At 40.3% G+C, this 22,557-nt stretch overlaps 1 protein-coding gene across 12 annotated transcripts in view; it reads left to right on the top strand.

Annotated features, from left to right (window-relative positions):
• The window catches only part of yaf2 (YY1 associated factor 2), a 183,137-nt gene that overhangs the window by 54,939 nt on the left and 105,641 nt on the right, over nt 1-22,557 (top strand). For 3 of the 12 annotated variants that reach the window (XM_043709062.1, XM_043709065.1, XM_043709063.1), the window contains one exon: nt 18,790-18,869. The exons of the other annotated variants lie outside the window; for them this stretch is intronic. The gene's annotated coding sequence lies outside the window, so the exon portion shown is untranslated. The remainder of the gene's footprint in view (nt 1-18,789; nt 18,870-22,557) is intronic. 12 annotated transcript variants of the gene reach the window in all.

Here is a 22,557-nt window from a genome sequence, read left to right as displayed (position 1 = left end):
CTTTGGATTCTCCTTAATTCTATTTGCCAAAGCTATCTCATGTCCCCGTTTTGCCCTCCTGAATTTCCTCTTAAGTATACTTCTACTTCCTTTATACTCTTCTAAGGATTCACTCGATCTATCCTGTCCATACCTGACATATGCTTCCTTCTTTTTCTTAACCAAACCCTCAATTTCTTTAGTCGTCCAGCATTCCCTATAGTTACCAGCCTTCCCTTTCACCCTGGCAGGAATATACTGTCTCTGGATTCTCATTTCTGAAGGCTTCCCATTTTCCAGCCGTTCCTTTATCTGTGAACATCTGCCTCCAATTAGCTTTCGAAAGTTCTTGCCTAATACCGTTAAGATTGGCCTTTCTCCAGTTTAGAACTTGAACTTTTAGATCTGGTCTATCCTTTTCCATCACTATTTTAAAACGAATAGAATTATGGTCGTTGGCCCCAAAGTACTCCCCCACTGACACCTCAGTCACCTGCCCTGCCTTACTTCCCAAGAGTAGGTCAGGTTTTGCACCTTCTCTAGTAGGTACATCCACATACTGAATCAGAAAATCGTCTTGCATGCACTTAACAAATTCCTCTCCATCTAAACCTTTAACACTATGGCAAGTCCCAGTCAATGTTTGGAAAGTGAAAATCCCCTACCTTAACTACCCAGTATTCTTACAGATAGCTGAAATCTCCTTACAAGTTTGTTTCTCAATTTCCCTCTGACTATTAGGGGGTCTATAATACAATCCCGATAAGGTGATAATCCCTTCCTTATTTCTCAGTTCCACCCAAATAACCTCCCCGGATGTATTTCCGGGAATATCCTCCCTCAGCATAGCTGTAATGCTATCCCTTATCCTCTCTTGCCTCCCTTTTTATCCTTCCTGTAGCATTTGTATCCTGGAACATTAAGCTGCCAGTCCTGCCCATCCCTGAGTCATGTTTCTGTAATTGCTATGATATCCCAGTCCCATGTTCCTAACCATGCCCTGAGTTCATTTGTCTTCCCTGTTAGGCCCCTTGCATTGAAATAAATGCAGTTTAATTTATTAGTCCCACCTTGTCCCTGCCTGCCGTGACTGTTTTGTTTGACTCACTTCTGTTCTCAGCTGTACCAGTCCCAGATTGATCTCTTTCCTCACTATCTTTCTGGGTCCCACCCACAACAACAATTAACTTATCTGATTCTGTGTTTTGAACTTCGCCCAAACCGGTTCCTGCAAGATTCGTTGTGAAATTCACTGTTTTAATTTTCCCAGATGCGCTCCGATGTCCAGCGTTGTTTTAAGTCCAAGAGAAAAGCTGTATTAGTGAGTAGAGTGGGTTCTTTCTTGATTATATGTTTTTGGAGATAAGTCTCTTGATTATACTTAAAATATAAGCCATAGCTATTAATTTAACCTAGTGCAGTGTTTTGTCGAGGAATAAGACGGTGTTATTTTCTGGGACTGTAGATTGTGAAGGAGCAAAAATAGCCTTTGCAGTGATATGTACTTCTTGTCCGATGTGGGAGTTTAAAGAGAGTTTAAGGATTACTGCGGATTATATCTGCCATAAATGATGTTGGATGCGAATCTTATCAGATCAAGCAGTTTGTTTGGAGTGACAGATAGAAGTGTTGAGGAATTTGCAACAGCAACAGTATGTGATGGATGGCAGTTATAGGAAGGGGGGAAAGTCTCAGATACAGTCATATAGATGGGTTAACTCCAGGAAGGGTAAGAGAGGTAGGCACGTAGGGCAGGAGTCTTTTGTGGATATACTCATTTCAAACAGATATGCTGTTTTGGAAAATGTAGGGGGTGATGCATTCTCAGGGGAACTTAGCACGAACAGCCAAGTTTCTGGTATTGAGACTGGCTCTAATGCAACGAGGGGTACGTCGGCTTCCAAGAGATCAATTGTGATAGGGGATTCTGTAGTCAGAGGTACAGACAGACGTTTCTGACTACATACTCTTCATGAAGTTCAACCTGTGATGGAGCTATCCGAGAATACCACAGCAGACCAAAGCTGGTATATTGGTATTTTTGTTTCTTTCAGAGATATGTTTCTCTGCTGCAAGATGACCTGTGGTCAAAGCACTTGGCTAATTCCAAAAGATCATGTCTTCAGTCTTGTCAGAATTTGATTGGTTCACTCAACCGAGTTGACCCGAGAACTCGATGGGGAAGCTAGAGAAGTGATTGCTGGGCCTCTTGCTGAGATATTTGTATCATCGATAGTCACAGGTGAGGTGCTGGAAGACTGGAGGTTGGCAAACGTGGTGCCACTGTTTAAGAAGGGCGGTAAAGGCAAGTCAGGGAACTATAGGATGGTGAGCCTGACCTCAGTGGTGGGCAAGTTTTTGGAGGGAATCCTGAGGGACAGGATTTACATGTATTTGGAAAGGCAAGAACTGATTAGGGATAACCAACATGGCTTTGTGCGTGAGAAATCATGTCTCACAAACTTGATTGAGTTTTTTGAAGAAGTAACAAAGAAGATTGATGAGGGCAAAGCAGTAGATGTGATCTATATGGACTTGAGTAAAGCTTTCAACAAGGTTCCCCTTGGGAGACTGATTAGCAAGGTTAGACCTCATGGAATATGGGGAGAACTAGCGATTTGGATACAGAACTGGCTCAAAGGTAGAAGACAGAGGGTGGTGGTGGTGGATTGTTTTTCAGACTGGAGACCTGTGACCAGTGGAGTGCCACAAGGAACGGTGTTGGGTCCTCTACTTTTTGTTGTTTACATAAATGATTTGGATGCGGGCATAAGAGGTACAGTTAGTAAGTTTGCAGATGACACCAAAATTGGAGGTATAGTGGACAGCGAAGAGGGTTACCTCAGATTACACCAGGATCTGGACCAGATGGGCCAATGGGCTGAGAAGTGGCAGATGGAGTTTAATTCAGATAAATGCGAGGTGTTGCATTTTGGGAAAGCAAATCTTAGCAGGACTTATACATTTAATGGTAAGGTCCTAGGGAGCGTTGCTGAACAAAGAGACCTTGGAGTGCAGGTTCATAGCTCCTTGAAGGTGGAGTCGCAGGTAGATAGGATAGTGATGGCAGCGTTTGGTATGCTTTCCTTTATTGGTCAGAGTATTGAGTACAGGAGTTGGGAGATCATGTTGCGGCTGTACAGGACATTGGTTAGGCCACTGTTGGAATATTGCGTGCAATTCTGGTCTCCTTCCTATCAGAAAGATGTTGTGACACTTGAAAGGGTTCAGAAAAGATTTACAAGGATGTTGCCAGGGTTGGAGGATTTGAGCTACAGAGAGACGCTGAACAAGCTGGGGCTGTTTTCCCTCGAGCGTCGGAGGCTGAGGGGTGACTTTATAGAGGTTTACAAAATTGAGGGGTATGGATAGAATAAATAGACAAAGTCTTTTCCCTGGGGTCAGTGAGTCCAAAACTAGAGGGCGTAGGCTTATGGCGAGAGGGGAAAGATATAAAAGAGACCTAAGGGGCAACTTTTTCACGCAGAGGATGGTACATGTATGGAATGAGCTGCCAGAGGATGTGTTGGAGGCTGGTACAATTGCAACATTTAAGAGACATTTGGATGGGTATATGAATAGGAAGGCTTTGGCGGGATACGGGCCAGGTGCTGGCAGGTGGGACTAGATTGAGTTGGGATATCTGGTAGGCATGGATAGGTTGGACTGAAGGGTCTGTTTCCATGCTGTACGTCTCTATGACCCCACAGCATTATCCTTGGAAGGGACAAAACTGAATATGGGCCTTAACAGCAATGCTCACTGGACTTGGACAACACCATTTGAGACTCAACAAGAATAAGTGCAACGTCTCAGATTGTACCCAAGAAAATCAGCTCAAATAACAAGGCAGCACTAAAACTATTTGTGTGTTTCTGACCCCATCTAATGGAAAAGAGTTGACATTATTTCACCGTGCCAATTTTATCACAATTTCACGCCTAAGTATCCAGAGATCCGACAGCCTTTTGGAAGCCGAATCACAAAAAAATGCACAGTGCAAATGAACAATCTCTCAGTAAGCTGTATTTGATGTATTCAAGGTGAAGGTGGTATTTCTGTCAGTCAATTTAACTGTTGTAGAAATGTATGTCTCAAAAGGTGCATCAGAAAATGTATTTGGAGCTGTTTGTTGAAGAAAATTAACCAATAATTACATCCAAATCAAGTCAGTTGCCAGAAACTGTGCACAAATGCTCTACTGGAGAGTGTGTGGAACTAACCTGCATCTACTCATAAAAGCAATGGCACACCTCTTTGTTCATTCTCTGCACAAATCAACAAGCATTGACTATGTTATTAGCTATGCCAGGACTTGGCTAGATAATTGTCATCTCTTTGATAAAAACATTAGGGTAGATTATCTCATAGGTTCATGTGACTAAGGAGCTTTCCTGTTTAGCTCTATTCCTTGAGAGGACAGCATTAGCAAGTTGCTTTACTGTTGCAACATTGAAGACTATTTATGATTTTGTGATTTCACATATGACTTTAAATTTTGTTGCATGAGAAAAGTTGAAGGCAGAATTGTGATGACAGTCAGTGTATTACAGCAAGAAAGCTAATATTAAAACCAAAGTGGTCTCATGAGATACAAGAACCCATATTACAGTACTTTCTCATTGTGCGATGACAAATGTATTGCATGTACAACTCTGGCATTGATTTCAAAAGCATTGCAGGAACGTGTATTGCACCTTGCCTATTAAGAGCATCTGAGTTTTAATCAAATGGAAAAATACTTCAGTGAAGCAGTCTGGTGGCTAACAATAGATCACTGTATAAAGGATTTCATTCAAAATTGCATAGCATATGCACTCAGTGAAAAATCTGTTAAACCATGTCCTACACCTCAACAGAACCTGTAGCCAACAAAACCATGGCAACAACTCCAAGTCGATATATTTGGAGAAGTGCAAGCAGCTGCGAGGAATTGGTGTTTTTTTGCTTGTTCGTGATCAATGTAAAAAAAAGTCTGGAAATTGTGACGACAACTCCTGTAATCATTATTTCAAGCACTGACAACCGAGACAAGTTATTTACTGAGTGGAATTTGTCAAAAGCTATCGCTACAGTCAAAGGACTGCAGTTTGTATCTTGTCAGATCAGAGTTCCCAGCTATGCATGGAATTCACCATTATCTAATATCATGGATAGAACCAGCAAGAGAAGCTGGTGCCAAATGATTCAACAAGGTGATGAAGGACAGTGTGAGAGTGAGTACATCGGAGGGGATGATCCTTTTTCAATCCATTCATATCTTATTTTGCACATATGGATCCATCCTATACTCCTCAGTGGGCTGGGCACTAGCTGAACTTATGACTGCTTGTAACATCTGGATCCTGCTGAACCACCATCAATTCAGAAGTCCGAGCAAGAGCACAAACAATTGCAAAGATAACAGGGTAAAGCATCTGACAAGCCACCAGATATAAGGAAACAGCAATTTGCAGTTGGAGATTGGACTTGTATTAAATGGCTATGTCGTGATCACATGCTTGCATCATCTTTGTCAAGACTAAAGCAAATCAAGCAATTCCTCCACTGCCTGTCTTTTGAATAACAACACAAAATGAAATGTGAGATGCTTGATAAAGATCAGACTGAGATATTTTGAGGACAGTGATAATGAAGGTAAGTTGCTTTGCTGATTAGCATTAGGAATGTTGAGCATCTCTTGGAACCACAAGTTGTATACCTCAACAGCATCATCAATGACTTTGGTACATCAAAGCCTGTATTGGGAGTCAAAAGTTCTGCATGGCTGCTTCCTGTAACAAATTATTCCATGTACCCATCATCTTGTTTAGTCTGCTTTATTTCAAAAGTAAGATTTATTTTTCATTTAATAATGATGAAAAGATGTAGTCAGTTGTTCAATGTGTAATTGTACTTCAGTTAATTGTTCTCTATACTTTTAGTTAAACTATGGTGTAGTTATTAAGAAATTGAAATTGAACAGAAGCATGAGAGTGCAGAACTATTCCAAGTGCTATAAATAATGCTCCTGTTGAGACACTGAAACTGGTGTTTACTTTCTGCATCTTGCACAGAATCAACACTCTGAGCTACTACAATTGCCTTGCTCCGACAATAGACTTTGAGCATGTACTACTGCCTTGAAGAAGTCTTGGTGAATTACTTCTATACATTTTGTAGTTGGTATGCAATTAATTCTCGGTGCGGAGGAAGTGATTGTTATTAAGCTAATGAATGAGTGTTGTTGAAGCTGCGCTCTTTCAGAGATAAGAACATATTCTACCATATTCCTGATTTGGTAGATGGACTTTGACAAGTCGGGAGGTGAGTTACTTGCCTCAGATTTCCTAGCCTTTGACCTGCATTGGAAGCTGTAGTACCTATGTGACTGTGCAGTTACTGCTTCTAGTCAGTGGTGACCTTTAGGATTTTGGTGGTAGGAATTCAGCAATGGTAATGCCAAACAATTAAACTGCCTTTTCTTTTTACAACTCTGATTTTTTTTAAATTGAAGCATCATTTTTCTTTCTGTGTGATTGAGTAGTACCCAGAAAGTTGATCTTGCATTCCTGAGAAAGTAGGACATTTCAGGATGGTTGGTGTCCCAACTCTGGAGTGGGACCTGAACTCGAATCTTTTAACTAAGAAGTGAGTCGCGGAGCCTTGGCCTCCGAGTGATATCATGCACACTTCACAACTCTTGAGTCTGAACAGTCGGCTGTTGTCAAGTCAAGCCTCGTTCTCACTGATTTTATTAATACCAGTGTTATGCGGGCTACCATGAGCTGTTAGGAGCGGCATAATTTGAACATCTTTTTCGGGATACAATGCCAAACAATGTGTTCCGTTCATTCAATGGAACATTTTCTGACGGGTGATGCTTTAAACTTACCCACTCATTCACCCCTTTCTGATCGCATTCTGCCTTTCAACAGTCAAAACTTTTTTAGGGTTCACTTCCACTGATGCGGTGTGTCTTTCAGTGTATCTTCAAATGAACATTCCTTTCTGCCTGACTGAGAAATTGACAGTAGTCAATCTAAGTTGTCATCTTAGCCAGTATTTTAACATGCAGACTCGGCAGGGTGTAACTTGGGATGGCTTAAATGGTCCCTGCTGATCTGTGCTCATGATCAATCACAGGACCATATACACCCATGGCTTCGTTATTCCCGACTTTAAGCAGATAAGCTATCAGAAAAAAACTTGCTTTTTTTATTCTCAAATCTTTGTTTGAATGTTCCAGATACAAGAAGCCTTCGTCTCTTCAGTAAGCCGCAGATCTCACTCCTGGGACCTGCTGTGCTCTGCATGTCGATGACCTGCATGCTTTAGTATTCCAATTGCTGTTTTCATACCCCTCATTTCCCTTGAGAGTGAAGTCTTTATTTTTTTGGAAGAAAAATTATATTTAAGGAATTGGGGAATTAATCCATCCTCCTAACCCCAGCTGGTCCCACTTCCCTCTGGGTAAGAAAGCATGAAAAATGTGATAGTTAGCCTCTCGCATCTGTCAGTGTACTATGCACTGCCTGGGAAACTGGGTCAGACTCCAGGTGGGTGGGGATGTGCATCTGCAGTCTGTTCACATTCAAAACGGCAGCTCTGAATTACTTTTAAAAGAAGACAAACTGGTTGCAAAATTTGTGCTCGCGAATTCTACCTCTGGCTAAGCCAAATGAAAGAAACTACAGCTTTGTAGCTGAATATAAATAGCCTTGCATAAAACAAAGAACTGCAGATGCTTGAAATCTGAATGAAACACAAATTGCTGGAGAAACTCAGCTGGGTCTGGCACCATCTGTGGAGAGAAACATCTCGAGTCCAGTCACCCTCCTTGAGAAACAGCAATGTGATAGATGTAATTCGCAGCAGAGTCCACCTCTAAAGTAATACCTTGACTTTATAATGTGTGGTGAGGTTTGGAATTTGTTGATGATGGCAGTGGTGATGTATAGTTTCTGTTGAAACACATTAGGTTACATATGAGCAACCTTTGCATTTTCCTTCTGAGGGAACTGAAGCATCTACTATGTAACCCCCTTTTAAAATAATTGATTGGATGCTGGCCTAAAGGGTGGAACAAAAGTTAATGGGGTATTGGAGTGAAGCCAGTGTCTTTGTTCCTCATGTTGCTGTGAACTGGATTCTGGAGCACTGTGACCGTTTGCGACCTGGTTCAGTGTGAAAGGGCATGGGATTCTCATGGTAAGAAAGCAGCACCATGAATCCATTTACAAGACACTCCTCCCAGTTTGCTGGTTAGTGGTCTGCTCAGTTTTTAGAGCCAACTTGCATGCTTGTGTAGCACACACACGTGCTCTCATGCACACAGGAGTCTGGGCTAGAATGGATCTGGTGCGGTGAAGTGACTGAATTCACACCAGAAAATTCATGATGGCACAGTACAGTATAGGCATTTTCCCATGGTCTCTGCTTCCCATTTCCAGTAAACATTTTTTCATAATTACATTTCTTAGAGAAAGATAGAGGAAAGGTGGGAAGCTATAAAAGAACAAATAAGGGGAAGAAAAATAAATGACTTTCAGGGTATGGAATGAAGAAGCAGTAAGGGACAGAAAAATATTCAAAGCTTCTTGAGCATAGTTATCAGAACCTGTAAATTTTTTCCTATCAAAGAATGTCTTTGTTTAAACCAACTTTTCCTTAAATCTGGTGTCCATGAACTGACCTCCTCGCTTTACAAGAGCAAGAAATGACTTTAAAGAACAAAGAGGCTAATATAAATGGTTCTGGGTTAGGAATGGAACAAAGGAATGATACACCCATGAGTGAGGGATGGGGACAGACCAAAATCATTCAAGCAGTGAAATAATTCCCTGAACATTCTGCAAACACTGTACACACTCCCTGCATTTATGAATTATTCCCTGTTATTTATTTTGTAGAGTGCAAACTACTCCAGGGGGTCGGGAAATTCTTACTCCACCTCAGGGGAGTATGGAAGTCTTTTTTTGTTCCACTAGCCTTGGAGGTCATTTGCTACAGACAATCAGTTTCATTATTGCTCACTCGAAGCTCAATAGCAAGCGGCAGTAAAAACGGTTTTGTATCATATGGTTGTATCCATTTTTTTTGTTTTCTTTTTGCAATGGTAGTGGCTTGCCTGAGGACGTAATAAAAAATTGATTACATTTTCTGTCAACAGAGTAGTCGGGTGCTGCAGATGTGACCCTGTTCGTAACCCATGCAGAAAGATGCTACTCTAGATATACCGTAAATGCAGCCTTTTTTACTCAATGATTTGCCAGCAGTTTTTACCTCAGCAAGGAATACCATTTGAACCTGAGAGTCACAAATTGCTTCTTTTTGTAATAAATAGCTTCTGGTTCCGTACAATGAGTGACTGCACAAGAAAAAATTATGACACTGTTTACTGAAACTGGGGCTGTGTTGGGAGGGATTGCTCCTTTTCCTGATATGGCTGACAATTGTTAATGGGTGACACTGATTTGGCTGATTGCAAGCATTAATGTTTGACCATGTTTGGAAATGAAATGTATCAGATCCCTGCATGCTGTTGTTATCTTTCTATTTGATTGAATAGAGTTGACACAAAATTAAAAGGAGATACAGTTAACTGTTAGTGAGTTTTGAGAAGACAGTTAACTGCCTGCAAGTGATTTAGTGAGCTTCTGTGCTGAAATGCTGAGGTTTTTCAGTTTGCTGTTTCTTCCAATCGTTCGTGTTACAAAGTGCATAGGCCAGTCAGTGTCTGTTTTCTGTCATCCAGTTTGATCATTTTTGAACTTTGCACCAACTTCACTTACTCACCTTCGATATATATATATCTCTTTGTACTCTTACTAAACAAAACTCAGTTGTTCTTTTTGGGCAGGGATTTCCAGATTTGTGTAGGAATGCTTCGTGTCTAGAACAGGCCAGTTCTAATTTTAAAAGGAAGAAATTTCTTTGAATCTACCCTATTATCATTTTTAAACATCCATCTTCTAAACATTAGAGAATGCAAACTAAACTTATACCACCTCTCCTCATTCTTTAATTCCATTCATATTAGATTCTTCGTTCTCCTAAGTCACTTCTTGCTCTTGTAAAGTGGTGCACATCAGTTCATAGATACCAGACTTAGGGAAAAGTTGGTTTTAACAAAGACATTCTTTGATAGATCCTTTAATTCCGTTTAAGGAATGGTGTTGTTGTAGTGAATCTGCTCTATACCACCTCTAAATTTGATACATCCTTCCCAAGATGCAACATTTCCATACCTGATTCAGTTGGACTGTGAAAGATCATTGGTCAGTGCAAGTATTAACCTCCCAAACCTGGGTTACATGTTTGAACTGTGCATTTCCAGAACGGCAAATACAGATCTGTCTATGAGAATCTGTCTAGAGAGAGAGAATTTAATATTAGTTAATGTATATTTGTTTGAGTGGAACAACCTGCCAACACCCCTAGCGCTCACAAATGATGTCAGAAGACCAATGTATGCCAGATTTTACGTCCTCTTTGTAAACTAGTTTTGATTGAAAATCTCCTCTATTGAGTTTTTTTTATTTTACTCTCCAACGAAAAGGGAATTATTCTTAAAAGCTTGGATACAACAGATGTTCTTTTTGTGATATATGTTGGAATATGTCTGACAATTGGGACATCTGAGAGGTTCAATGATTCAATGTATGCCCAGTATCCCTCAAAGAGCTGCGCCTTGGGTACTATTTCCTTGTTTTCCAACTTTGAGCTTCTTAGCTAAGCATTTTTTTTGCAGTGCACTAGTATTATTTAGCTAAGAAGTTCACATCAAAAGTATATTTTAGTTTGATGACTCTTTCCAGTGGACTAAATTATAAGGATGTTAAAGCTTCAGTTCTTTGTCAAATTTCCTTTAACCTGCAGACACTGAATTCATGCCGTCCCTATAACCTTAATTTAACACACAATTCTGCTGCTTGCTTTCTAATGCTCATCATTCTTCTACATCCATCACTCACTCCCATGCTTGCTGATATACATTGGCTGCTGGCCTGTTAATGCTTTGATTCTAGAAGGTCTCAACATTGTGTTTAAATCCCTCTATATGTCCTTGTCCTTCCTTTTCTTTGTGACTTTCTTCAGGCTTACAACCTTCTGAAGACTTTGTATTTCTCCAACTCTTGCCATTTGCACATCCCTGATGTCTTTCTACCTAATATTGGTAGCTGAGTTTTCAGCACTAGCCCACAAACTGCAATTTATTCTCCTCAACTCTTTCCTACTTTTTAAATATCTAACTGACCAAGATTTTAGTCACTTGCTCAATTGACTAAAGTGTCGATTTTTGGCAGGTGATCCTACTATGAAGTATTTTGGAATCATTTTGTGTTTGTTGGTTATAAATACAAGTTGTTAGTCAGAAAATGTGAGTTGTCAATTTTAAGAAGCTCAGTCACTCCTAATGAGAATAAATTTGTCTGTACCAGGAAAAGTGGCCAGTCAGCCTTAAATTTATTTTTAGGGATTAGAGCATCATAAATATGTAGTACATTCTCATCACAAGGCAAGGCACAAGGAACAATGACAGAGTACAGCACACTAGTGCAGACCAACAAACTGTCTCTGAACGTGGACAAGTCTAAAAAGATGGCTGTTAACTTCAGAAGGGCATGGAGCGACCACTCTCCACTGGACATCGACGGCTCCCCCGTGGAGAGCATGAAATTTCTTGGTGTACACTTAATGGAGGATCTCATCTGGAGCCTCAACACCAGCTCTATAGCCAAGAAAGCCCACCAGCATCTCTACTTTCTAAGCAGGATTAGGAAAGGCCATCTGCCACCCTCCATCCTCACCACATTCTACGGAGGGTTCATTGAGAGTTGGGGAATTGCACCGTCTCGGATTATAAGACCCTCCAACAGATAGTGAGGACAGCTGAGAAGATCATTGGGGTCTCTCTTTCCTCCTCCTCCCCCCCCCCCCCCTACCAAATACAGACATATACTCCACATGCAGTATTGTGCAGAAGGTTAAGAGCATTGTGGAAGACCCCACATACCCCTCAGTCCAACTCTTCTCCCTCCTGCCATCTGGCAGAAGATACCGGAGTGTACAGTCTGTAACGGCTAGACTGTTTCTTCCCCCAAGCCATCAGGCTCCTTAACACAGTATACTCGGACTCTTTCTCATCTGAAATTCTTTTGTATTGCTGCTGAAAAAATGTCTATTACCTATGATTCTTCTGTTACATTGTAACTTGTGTGTTTTGCATTTCTTATGCACTTTATGCCCTGTACAATTGTGTGGTTTGTGCTGTTCCATGTAGCACCCTCATTACCTGGAGGAATGTTGTCTTGTTTTTACTGTATCAATTGTATATGGTAGAAAATAAAAGCTGCGCTACTCATAATTTTGACATGTTGCTCACTGGATCAACACCAGTGAGTGACAATGTACTTTCAGTTGGAGGGACTCCTGTTTAGGGCAGCAACTAAAACAAACCCTATAAGATAGGATTTAGGTGAGTCTTCAACATGCTGTGATTTCTGAGGCACAATAGAGCACCATTAAAGTAAACTATAACTCAGACTGCAAGTTCTGCAACTAGGACAGGCCTCCTAGACAAGTTATTGTCCTATTGCGATCAGTGGAAATAAATCCCACCAAAAACAAATGAATTAAATATTAAACCAATGCATTGTCCTGAGGATCCAGCATTGCCTATTTGGATAGGTGTGTTATGCAGATGGGTAAATTTATGCCCACTTCCATGAAAGGCTATTGTTGTCTTGGATTTTCTACATAGGATATTCAAATGATTGAGTATCTGAGAATCGAGCAGGGCCACGTACCAGATCCACAATATATTTGTTACATTACAAACACAAAAGCATAGAAAATATGAACAGGAGAAGGCCATTCAGCCCTTCAAGCTTGCTCTGCCATTCAATATGGTTATCCAACTCAATACCCTGCTCCTGTTTTACCCCCCATTTCCTTTGACCATTTGGCTCAAGTGCGATATTCAACTCCGTCTTGTAATCATACAATGTTTTGGCTTCAATTGCTTGCAACTTCCATGAGCTCATCACACTCTTGATGAAGAAATTTCACCTTATCTTTGTCCTAATAGATTTAAACCATAGCGTTAAACTGTGGCTTCTGGTTCTGGACTCTTCTGCCTTCAGAAATATCCTTCCTGCATCTACCTCATGGCATTCTACAGGTTTCTAAGAGATTCTCGCTCTCGCTCTCGCACCCTCCCTCCCTCCCTTCCCAACTACTGCACATACATCAGTCCTGCCATCCCAGGCATCCGTTTGGAAAACCTTTGCTGTCCTCCCTCAAAGGAAACCAGAACACAGTATTTCAGGTGTGGTCTCACCAAGGCATTTATATCCCTGTCCCTGTTCTCAAATTCTTTCACTGTGAAGGACATCATGCCATTTGCTGTCTTCACTACCTGCCTCCTCTGCAAACTTACATTCAGCGACTCGTGTATGAGGAGACCCAGGTCATGTCGCACTTCTGCTCTCTCAATTTATAGCCATTCAGATAATCCACTTTTATTTTTTGCTCCCTAAATGAATAACCTTATGTTTATACTGTATCTGTTACGCATTTGTCCATTCAATCAGTTTATCCAAATCTCACTGAAGCAACTGTGCACTTCCACCCAATTTTGTCTCATATGCAAATTTAGAGATATTACATTTAAGTTTTGCATGTAAATCATTAATATGTATTGTAAGTAGCTAGAAGTCCTAGCACTCATCCCTACAGATATGACCCCCCACCCCCACTCCCTGTCACTGCCTGCCATTCAGAAAAAGACTCATTTATTCTTATTCTTTGTCCCCTGATACCCAAGCAGTTTCTATTCATCTCCATACACACGCCCCCAATCCCATCTGATTTCATTTTACATGCTGATCTCTGAGGTGCGACTTTGTCGAAAGCTTCTGAAAGTCCAAATAAACCACATTCACTGGTTTTCCCTCATCAGCTCTGACTTTCATCCTCAAAAAGTTCAGGTAGATTTGACAACCATGATTTCCCTTTTGTAAATCTGTGCTGACTCTATCCAACCTGATCATACATCAAGAATGCATCATTGCCTGTAATTGGAATTTCTTGAGGTTGTGAAAGGCATCTAATAAATCCAAATCTTTGTACAATTGTTCTGTATTGAGGTGGCACTGTTAACCTGTGTATTTAGGAAATAAGTGATATGAGCGGTCATGTTTAAAAAATGCTTAAAGTTACAATTTCACAATATAACATTACAATTTCAAAGCGTAAATATTCCAGAGTGAATTGCCCTTTGTATTTAGTGACACTCTGAGCCACAGGGCTGTTGGTTTCATTCCAGGAATTTTTATGAAACAAAATCAAACCCAGTGTAATACTGAGGGCATGTTACATTATTGTAGGTGCCAAAGCTTTGAAATGAGATGTTAAACTGAAACCCAAAAAATCCTCTTAAGGAGGACATAAAAGATCTCATAGAACTATTTTGCAGAAGAGTTATAGAAGTTATCCCCCAATGTTCTGGCCAATATTTACCCATCTATCAAAGTCAGTAAAAGAACCATAATTTGGTTGTTTGCATAGTGCTGTATTTGAGAGCTTACTGTGTGCAAATTAGCTGTGACATTTCCTAGTCTAATGGGTAAACTGGAAAAGTGCTTTGGGCTTGCTATAGTTGTGAAATCTAAGTTTTCTTTCTCTTTAATTATGATATTGTAGGTTGAAGTCGGCAGTGAATCTTACATTGGGATGTGTAATTGCCTTGTCAATGAACATAAATAAACATGTTCTCAAGTTTGCTCCATCATGATGGCAGCTAACATTTTAAATCCTAATTCTTTTGTCTTTTCTGTCTCAACATTTTCCATGTAACAATTAATCTCTGTTTTAAGTAGGCATTTTTCTGTTTTTCCCTCTAACTTTGTGTGGTACTGTTGCATATTTTGACAATATTTTGCATGAACCAACATTTTGTGGATTGTTCTAAAAACCATAATTGTCCCAAGTCTAAAATAGTAGTGTCTTCATCCTCGCTCCCACACTAGTTGGGACAACCATTGCTAATTTACCCTTCTGTCTCTTTCAGATGAGTTCATGAGTTCAGTCAGTTTTTGTCATTGTATTCTCATGATGCTCCCTTAAAACAAGATTGCTACTTCTGGTTCATTACTCATATATAACCAAATCAAAGTGGTCTGCTTCCACATTACTGCTGATTAATAGTTGTGGGCAACTACATTGTGAAATAAAATTTCAATATTGCATTCAACATGTGGTCTCAGTAATTGCCTGCAAATGCATTCATTTCTGTCAATCTATATGCAAGCTAAAATGTTACTGTAAATTTTCCTTGGCCATAAATGCCAAGCCACAAAACTTGCAAATGCTGACACAATGCTCAAAAAAGCTGACAACTCAAAATTGCCTGAATATAAGCCTGCAGACTGAAAATTTAAGTTGTTGCACTCCCTTTTTAATTTAAGTTTTAGACAAACTCAGATTTTTTGTATTTGTATTGGAAAGGAAACAAAACCCAAATGCATAAAATTTTGCCAGAAAATTTATTTTGGATGTAACGTAATTGTAAGCGCTGCTGCTCTTTTTTAACATGAAAAATTATGTTTTGACTAATTCTAAGCACATTTAAACGTTGTAATGGACAGCTTCTTAATTCTGAAAATCTAAATGCTGATTTGTTTTATTAACAGATCATCACTTTCTAAATTGAACCTGGTACTGTTCACACTATTCTTATGCATAAACTGGTAACTTTCTCTCTCTCGCTCTCTCTCTAACTCTCTCTTTCTTTCTCCCATTCTAGTATTTAAATTTGTTCTCCTCATCCTTCCCAAGACATTTCAAAGGAGCCCTCATCTTCCATCCTGTCCTTTTTGTCCCCCATTTTATGTGAATATTGTCACCACTTTCCCATTCGTCTGCTGATGTTGACTGTCTTTTTCTTTGTGTGCCAAAGTCGTCTTGGTGTGTTTTCTTCTTCACCCGATCCCTCAAAAATGATGCCGCATGACAAATCAGCGATTATTTAACTGAAAGGTGCGATAGACTTGATCTGAAAACAAGTATTAGCACACCAATTTTAATTTAAGACTAAATGGTTACATTAGTACTTGGTATGTTTCCACTCTCTCATCTCTTACCTCTTTCTGTGGTTACCATTCCTCAGTCTCAAAGGACCCTGAACACTGCAGCTAATGGAATGCACTGGCCTTTGTTCTATCAATGCTCTCCTACAACTACAGAGATATTGACCACCCAACAATTTAGGAGAAAGTCAGGACTGCAGATGTTGGAGATCAGAGTCCAGAGTGTGTTGCTAGAAAAGCACACAGGTCAGGCAGCATCCGACGTTTCGGACATAAGCCCCTCATGTCCGAAACGTCAATTCTCTTGCTCCTCGCTTGCTGCCTGATCTGTGCTTTTCCAGCACCATACTCTCGGCACCCAATAATTTAGGCTGATATTCCTACTCTAATGTGAATTTCTACATGCTGTATACAGCAACAATAATGGCTTCTATTAGCATTAAGAGAGCACTGGGGTGCAGGGACTTCACCTACAATATATTTTTTGTTAGCAAACACTGAAAGGATTCCAAAAATACTGTCACCATTGATGATTATTGTCTATACAGGCCCACTGCTCTGTGTGTGGAGGTGATTTGTGGGTAGTTGGGAAAGGTTTTTCTGACATGGCCAGCAGCATTTTTCATCCTTTTCCAGTTTGTTAGCTCTTCATATATTGATTGTACCTGTGTATTGCAGTCCTTTCAATTGTTTCCTTCTGCAGGTTAGCTGCTGATTAGAATTCATCAGTGGCAATTTTCTCATTCCTCATTTTAAATTTGAAGTGTGCTATTTTTTCCTCAGGACAATTCTTGCTGTCCAATCAATCATTGAATCGGTGGTCCTTTTTTGTTGTTTAATTTGGCAACTCTGTCCTTGCTACTGGCATTAGCATCATGGTTTAAGGGCACCGTACAAATGCTCCATAGTTCTAATAATGGAACATTTTGCAGGAATAGATTCTTGTTTTAAAAGTCTGGTATTGTCTTCAGAAGAAGTCTGCATCAGCGCAAAGGCCTTCACAATGCTCTGCACTTACAAGAATTGCTTTTTTCAAAGTTAGTCAATTTAGTTTGTATTGTGATCATCAGCTGATTAGCACTTGAGAAATTGTGTTCTATTCGATAAAGCCTTGCACCTATAGGAATGTTTTCAAAGTTTGAAATTGTTTAAATTCGAAATGTAATTTACCTCTATTATGCAAGTCCCGTTTATTTGATGAAACTTATTTAGAAATACCTTGGGTAGCTACCAGGTAGTGCAAAATTAATTGAAATTGTCATGTTGAAATATATAGTAACAGTCTATTCAAGTGGATATGTCAAAGCTATTTGTGTGATAGACTTGCTTTGGGCATCATGGATAGAGATACATTTGATCCATTTCATTTCATTTAATGAACTTTGTCTTTAGACATTTTCAATTCATAGCTAAAGGATCATTTGTCACAGAAGGACCTCACTCCTTCCATTACACTGGGTTGCCCAAATAGTAGCATGCCATAACTTAGAACCAAACCTGAGACTGTGGATCGGAAGCTGATTGTGCTTGTATTAGCTTTGATTACTAGTTTGTCCTGCTTGAATTTTGTTGCCTTTGGTGTTTTTCAAGACTGCTCTGGTACACTGCTGAATAAAATTCAAACCAGAACTTTATGATCTCTTTGTATCAGCAAACTTAGAAATGCAAGTTTGAACTTTGCATGTGGCCACTATACAAATGTGTTGGGTATGATTTTCTGAAAAAAATTTTGAGCAAAATGAGAATCCAAAAGGTAATGTGTTGAAACAATAATGCCTGAGAAGTATAACAAAATTATTGTTAACCTTTTCAGTCTTCATCCAGAGATAATTGCCAAATCCACTTTTTAGCATCCAGTGACTTCATTAGTTTTGCTCGACATTCATCCATAGAGACATGAGGTGAATCTCACCTTCTCTTCCTGCTTTGTTTAACTGAGTTAAATTCTCTCAATATTTTTGGCAGGATTACTTGAAAATGGTATGGAGATGCTGGTATTGGACTGGGGTGTACAAAGTTAAAAATCAGAAAACACCGGGTTATAGTCCAACAGGTTTCATTGGGAGCGCTGCTTCTTCAACCACCTGATGAAGGAGCAACACTCCGAAAGCTAGTGCTTCCAATTAAACCTGTTGGACGACAACCTGGTGTTGTGTGATGTTTACTTGAAAACCATCTTGTTGCATAATAACTGGTGAATTCACTCCGTATCACAGCATTTTCTCTGTTTATTCTTTAACTTTCACCAGGAGTAGGTGAACCACATTTTTTGGTGTGTTTTAAGCAGATTTGTTTAGTAGAATCCTATCGGGAGTGATATGACATGTTCTCTCTTCAGTTTCCCTAATCCTGAGAACAACTTTGGGAACTGAATTCAAAACTAATTTGCTAACTCTACATCTGCAAAATTAATCTTGGCTTCTGCTCAGTAGAAAGCATTGTCATTTTTGGAGTTTAGTTATTTGTTGACCTATTATTTATAACAATTTCATGGATGATGGTCATTTCAGACATTTAAAGTGATCTGAGAATAAGGAAACATGGAGAAAATCAGCAAAATACCATGGATGTTGGAATTCTGAAACAAACCCAGAAGGCAGGAGGAACTCAGCAGGCCTGGCAGCATCTGTTGTGAGAGAAACAGAGTTAACATTACAAGTCTGGTATGACTTCTCTTCAGAACTCAGGAGGATTCCTACCAAACTTGAAAAGTTAACTCTTGTTTCTCTGTTCACAGATGCTGCCAGACATGCTGAGTTCCCCCCTGCCTTCTCTGTATCTATTACCAAAACATCACCTGCATTGAGTTTAAATTCTGTGAGTATCTACTTACATCCAGTTTGACTCCATTATATGTTTTCAGAATCACTGTTTTCTCCAAAAAAAGTTTATTTTCCAATCTCATGGTTTTTCAGCCTCTTAGATGTGATATTACTGAAGAATTTCTCCCCTTGTTTTCCAACTGTCCACGTTTTGAAATTAGAGTTTGCTTTAAAATGACCTACTTTTGCACGCATGAAGCATTGTGTTTCTCTGCAGGGTAGTATTTCTGTTGGTGCGGCTTGTTTCTTACACATCGAAAACACTCCAAAATGGCAGCTGTTCATGTCTTTTTCCCATTTTATCAAGCTTCAGCTAGTACATGTTTTCTTCTTTACAGCTGCAAACTGAATCACTTTACTCAATACTTTCCATGGTGCATCTTTTCCCAGATGTTCCATTCACCTCATGATTTACACTGCTTTCTCTAACATTAACTCTTCTCTGGCTTGTAGAAGGTCTGACAAAGCCTTGTCTTTCCTCCATAAATATGACTTGGTCACAATTCACTTTTACCTTCCATATTCCATAAGCATAATTCCTTTGCCAGTTTAAAAAGAGCGTTACTGAACAAATCCATGCTTTACCCAGACGTCCATTCCTTCTATTACTCTTCACCCATTCAATACTAAACGTCAACATTCACTTGCCCTTAACACTTTTTCATTTGTGCTGCATTCTCATCAATGCCCTGTCTTGCTAACACTTATTAGCAATGGATCCTACAGTGTAAATTAATGTACCAATCTGGAACAAAAACAAATTGCTCGAGAAACTCAGCAGGTCTGACAGCATCTGTCAGGAAGAAATCAGAGTTAATGTTTTGAGTCCAGTTCTGATGAAGAGTTACCAGACTCAACATTATTCTGATTTCTACAAGGACACTCTTTTTACACTTTGATTTAAAATATGATGAGCTTCTACTCCCTCCCAGCTCAGTCTTCCTCCTCATATAACTCTGACATCATTATGTATGCTTCTGATATGTCCTGCAATGGTGAATGTGAACATCAATTGTCATAAAAACCCCAACTGGTTCATGAATGTCATTCACAGAATGAAATCTGCCATCTTACCTGGTCTGACCTATATTTGACTCTAGACTTCACAACAATGCAGTATGATTTCCTTCCCTAAAGTAAGCCAGATGGGTTTCCATGACAATCGATATTAGATTAGCTTTTTATTCCAGATTTTCTAAATCAAGTTTCACTATTTGCCATGGTGAGATTTGAACTCATTCGCCAGGATATTAACCTGTGGCTCTGGAATATTAGTACTGTTCTAATACCTTAGAACTTACCGAATTATGGTCACTATCACTGAAATGCTCCTCCATTGCTACTTCTATCACTTGCCTGGCTTCATTCCTTAAGATGAACACCCTCGACTCATTTTGAAAACCTCCTTGCGTTAAAATAAATGATTTCTACCTTTGCCACAATCCTTGTGCCTTAACCTGACCCTGTAGGAATGTTGGCCCTGCTCTGGACGAAGTGCTCCTTTGCAGGTTTCACCTTCCCCATAAATGGATCCAGGAACCTAAAGCTCACTTTCATACCCCAACTCTTCAGTCACTCTCTATCTGCCTATTCCTTTAGTCGCTACTATGTGGCACTGGGAGAAATGACAACCTTTTCAGTCATGCTTTTCAATCTGCGACCTACCTCCAAAAATCCTTATTGCAGGGCCTCCTATCTCTGTTGTGGTTCTGTTTGCCAAGCTGGGAATTTGTGTTGCAGACGTTTCGTCCCCTGTCCAGGTGACATCCTCAGTGCTTGGGAGCCTCCTGTGAAGCGTTTCTGTGATGTTTCCTCCGGTGTTTATAGTGATTTGTATCTGCCGCTTCCGGTTGTCCGTTCCAGCTGTCCGCTACAGTGGCTGGTATATTGGGTCCAGGTCGATATGCTTATTGATTGAATCTGTGGATGAGTGCCATGCCTCTAGGAATTCCCTGGCTGTTCTCTGTTTGGCTTGTCCTATAATAGTAGTGTTGTCCCAGTCGAACTCATGTTGCTTGTCATCTGCGTGTGTGGCTACTAAGGATGGCTGGTCATGTCATTTCGTGGCTAGTTGGTGTTCATGGATGCGGACCGTTAGCTGTCTTCCTGTTTGTCCTATGTAGTGTTTTGTGCAGTCCTTGCATGGGAATTTGTACACTACGTTGGTTTTGCTCATGCTGGGTATCGGGTCCTTCGTTCTGGTGAGTTGTTGTCTGAGAGTGGTTGTTGGTTTGTGTGCTGTTATGAGTCCTAGTGGTCGCAGTCGTCTGGCTGTCAGTTCAGAAATCTTTTTGATGTATGGTAGTGTGGCTAGTCCTTTGAATTGTGGCATGTCCTCATTCTGTTGTCTTTCCCTTAGGCATCTGTTGATGAAATTGCGGGGGTATCCGTTTTTGGCAAATACATTGTATAGGTGTTCTTCTTCCTCTTTTTGCAGTTCTGGTGTACTGCAGTGTGTTGTGGCTCTTTTGAACAGTGTCTTGATGCAACTTCTTTTGTGTGTGTTGGGACGGTTGCTTTCGTAGTTTAGAACTTGGTCTGTGTGTGTGGCTTTCCTGTATGTCTTTGTGGTGAAATCTCCGTTCGGTGTTCTCTGTACCATCACATCTAGGAATGGGAGTTGGTTGTCCTTTTCTTCCTCTCTAGTGAATCGGATTCCTGCGAGTGTGGCGTTGATGATCCGGTGTGTGTTCTCTATTTCTGTGTTTTTAATGATTACAAAGGTATCATCTACATATCTGACCCAGAGTTTGGGTTGAATTTGCGGTAAGACTGTTTGTTCTAATCTTTGCATTACCGCTTCTGCTATGAGTCCAGGGATGGACTAACACACAACAGAGGAGACACCACAATACACTCCTGGATTAGAAACCTCTCCCACAGATAGCTCACGGACACAGAAAGAACAATACTGGCCAATGGACTCAACTACAACCACAGGGACGCCAAGACAGCAGACTTCCAAGCAGCACTAGAATGCACACTCAGAAACAATGGACTGACAGAAGCGACACAACAAACAGTGAGACAAGTGAAGAAAAGGACAACCAACTCCCATTCCTAGACATGATGGCACAGAGAACACCGAACGGAGATTTCACCACAAAGACATACAGGAAAGCCACACACACACAGACCAAGTCCTAAACTACGAAAGCAACCGCCCCAACACACACAAAAGAAGTTGCATCAAGACCCCTGATAACAAGGAAAAGACAAACACATAACCTCAACACCAAGGAGAGGGAAGCACTAAGAAACAATAAGAACATAATCATACCACCAGCAGACAAAGGCAGAAGGACGGTCATCCTGGACAAAGCAGAGTACATCCAAAAAGCACAACTACTTGCAGATACCAACACCTACCAAAAGAGGGAGTTTGACCCCACCCCACAGCTCACCAATAGGATAAACAACACACTGAGGAAACTACAAAAAAACGGACAGATAACCAGGTTTGACCTACAGAGAATGAAACCTGAAAGCAACAACACCCCCAGATTCTATGGACTACCGAAAGTGCACAAACCAGATATCCAACTCAGACCTATAGTATCACTGCCAGGGACACCATCTCACAAACTGGCTAAAGAACTACAGCAGAAACTGAAACACCTGACCAGCGGATCCAGACACTCTATACAATCAACACAGGAATTCTTGGACATCATCAGAAATAT

The sequence above is a fragment of the Chiloscyllium plagiosum genome, chromosome 19 (assembly GCF_004010195.1).
Source record: "Chiloscyllium plagiosum isolate BGI_BamShark_2017 chromosome 19, ASM401019v2, whole genome shotgun sequence".
NCBI classification, from domain to species: Eukaryota; Metazoa; Chordata; class Chondrichthyes; order Orectolobiformes; family Hemiscylliidae; genus Chiloscyllium; species Chiloscyllium plagiosum.
The sequence above is the reverse complement of the archived record's forward strand: the minus strand, read 5'-3'. Positions and strand labels throughout refer to the sequence as shown.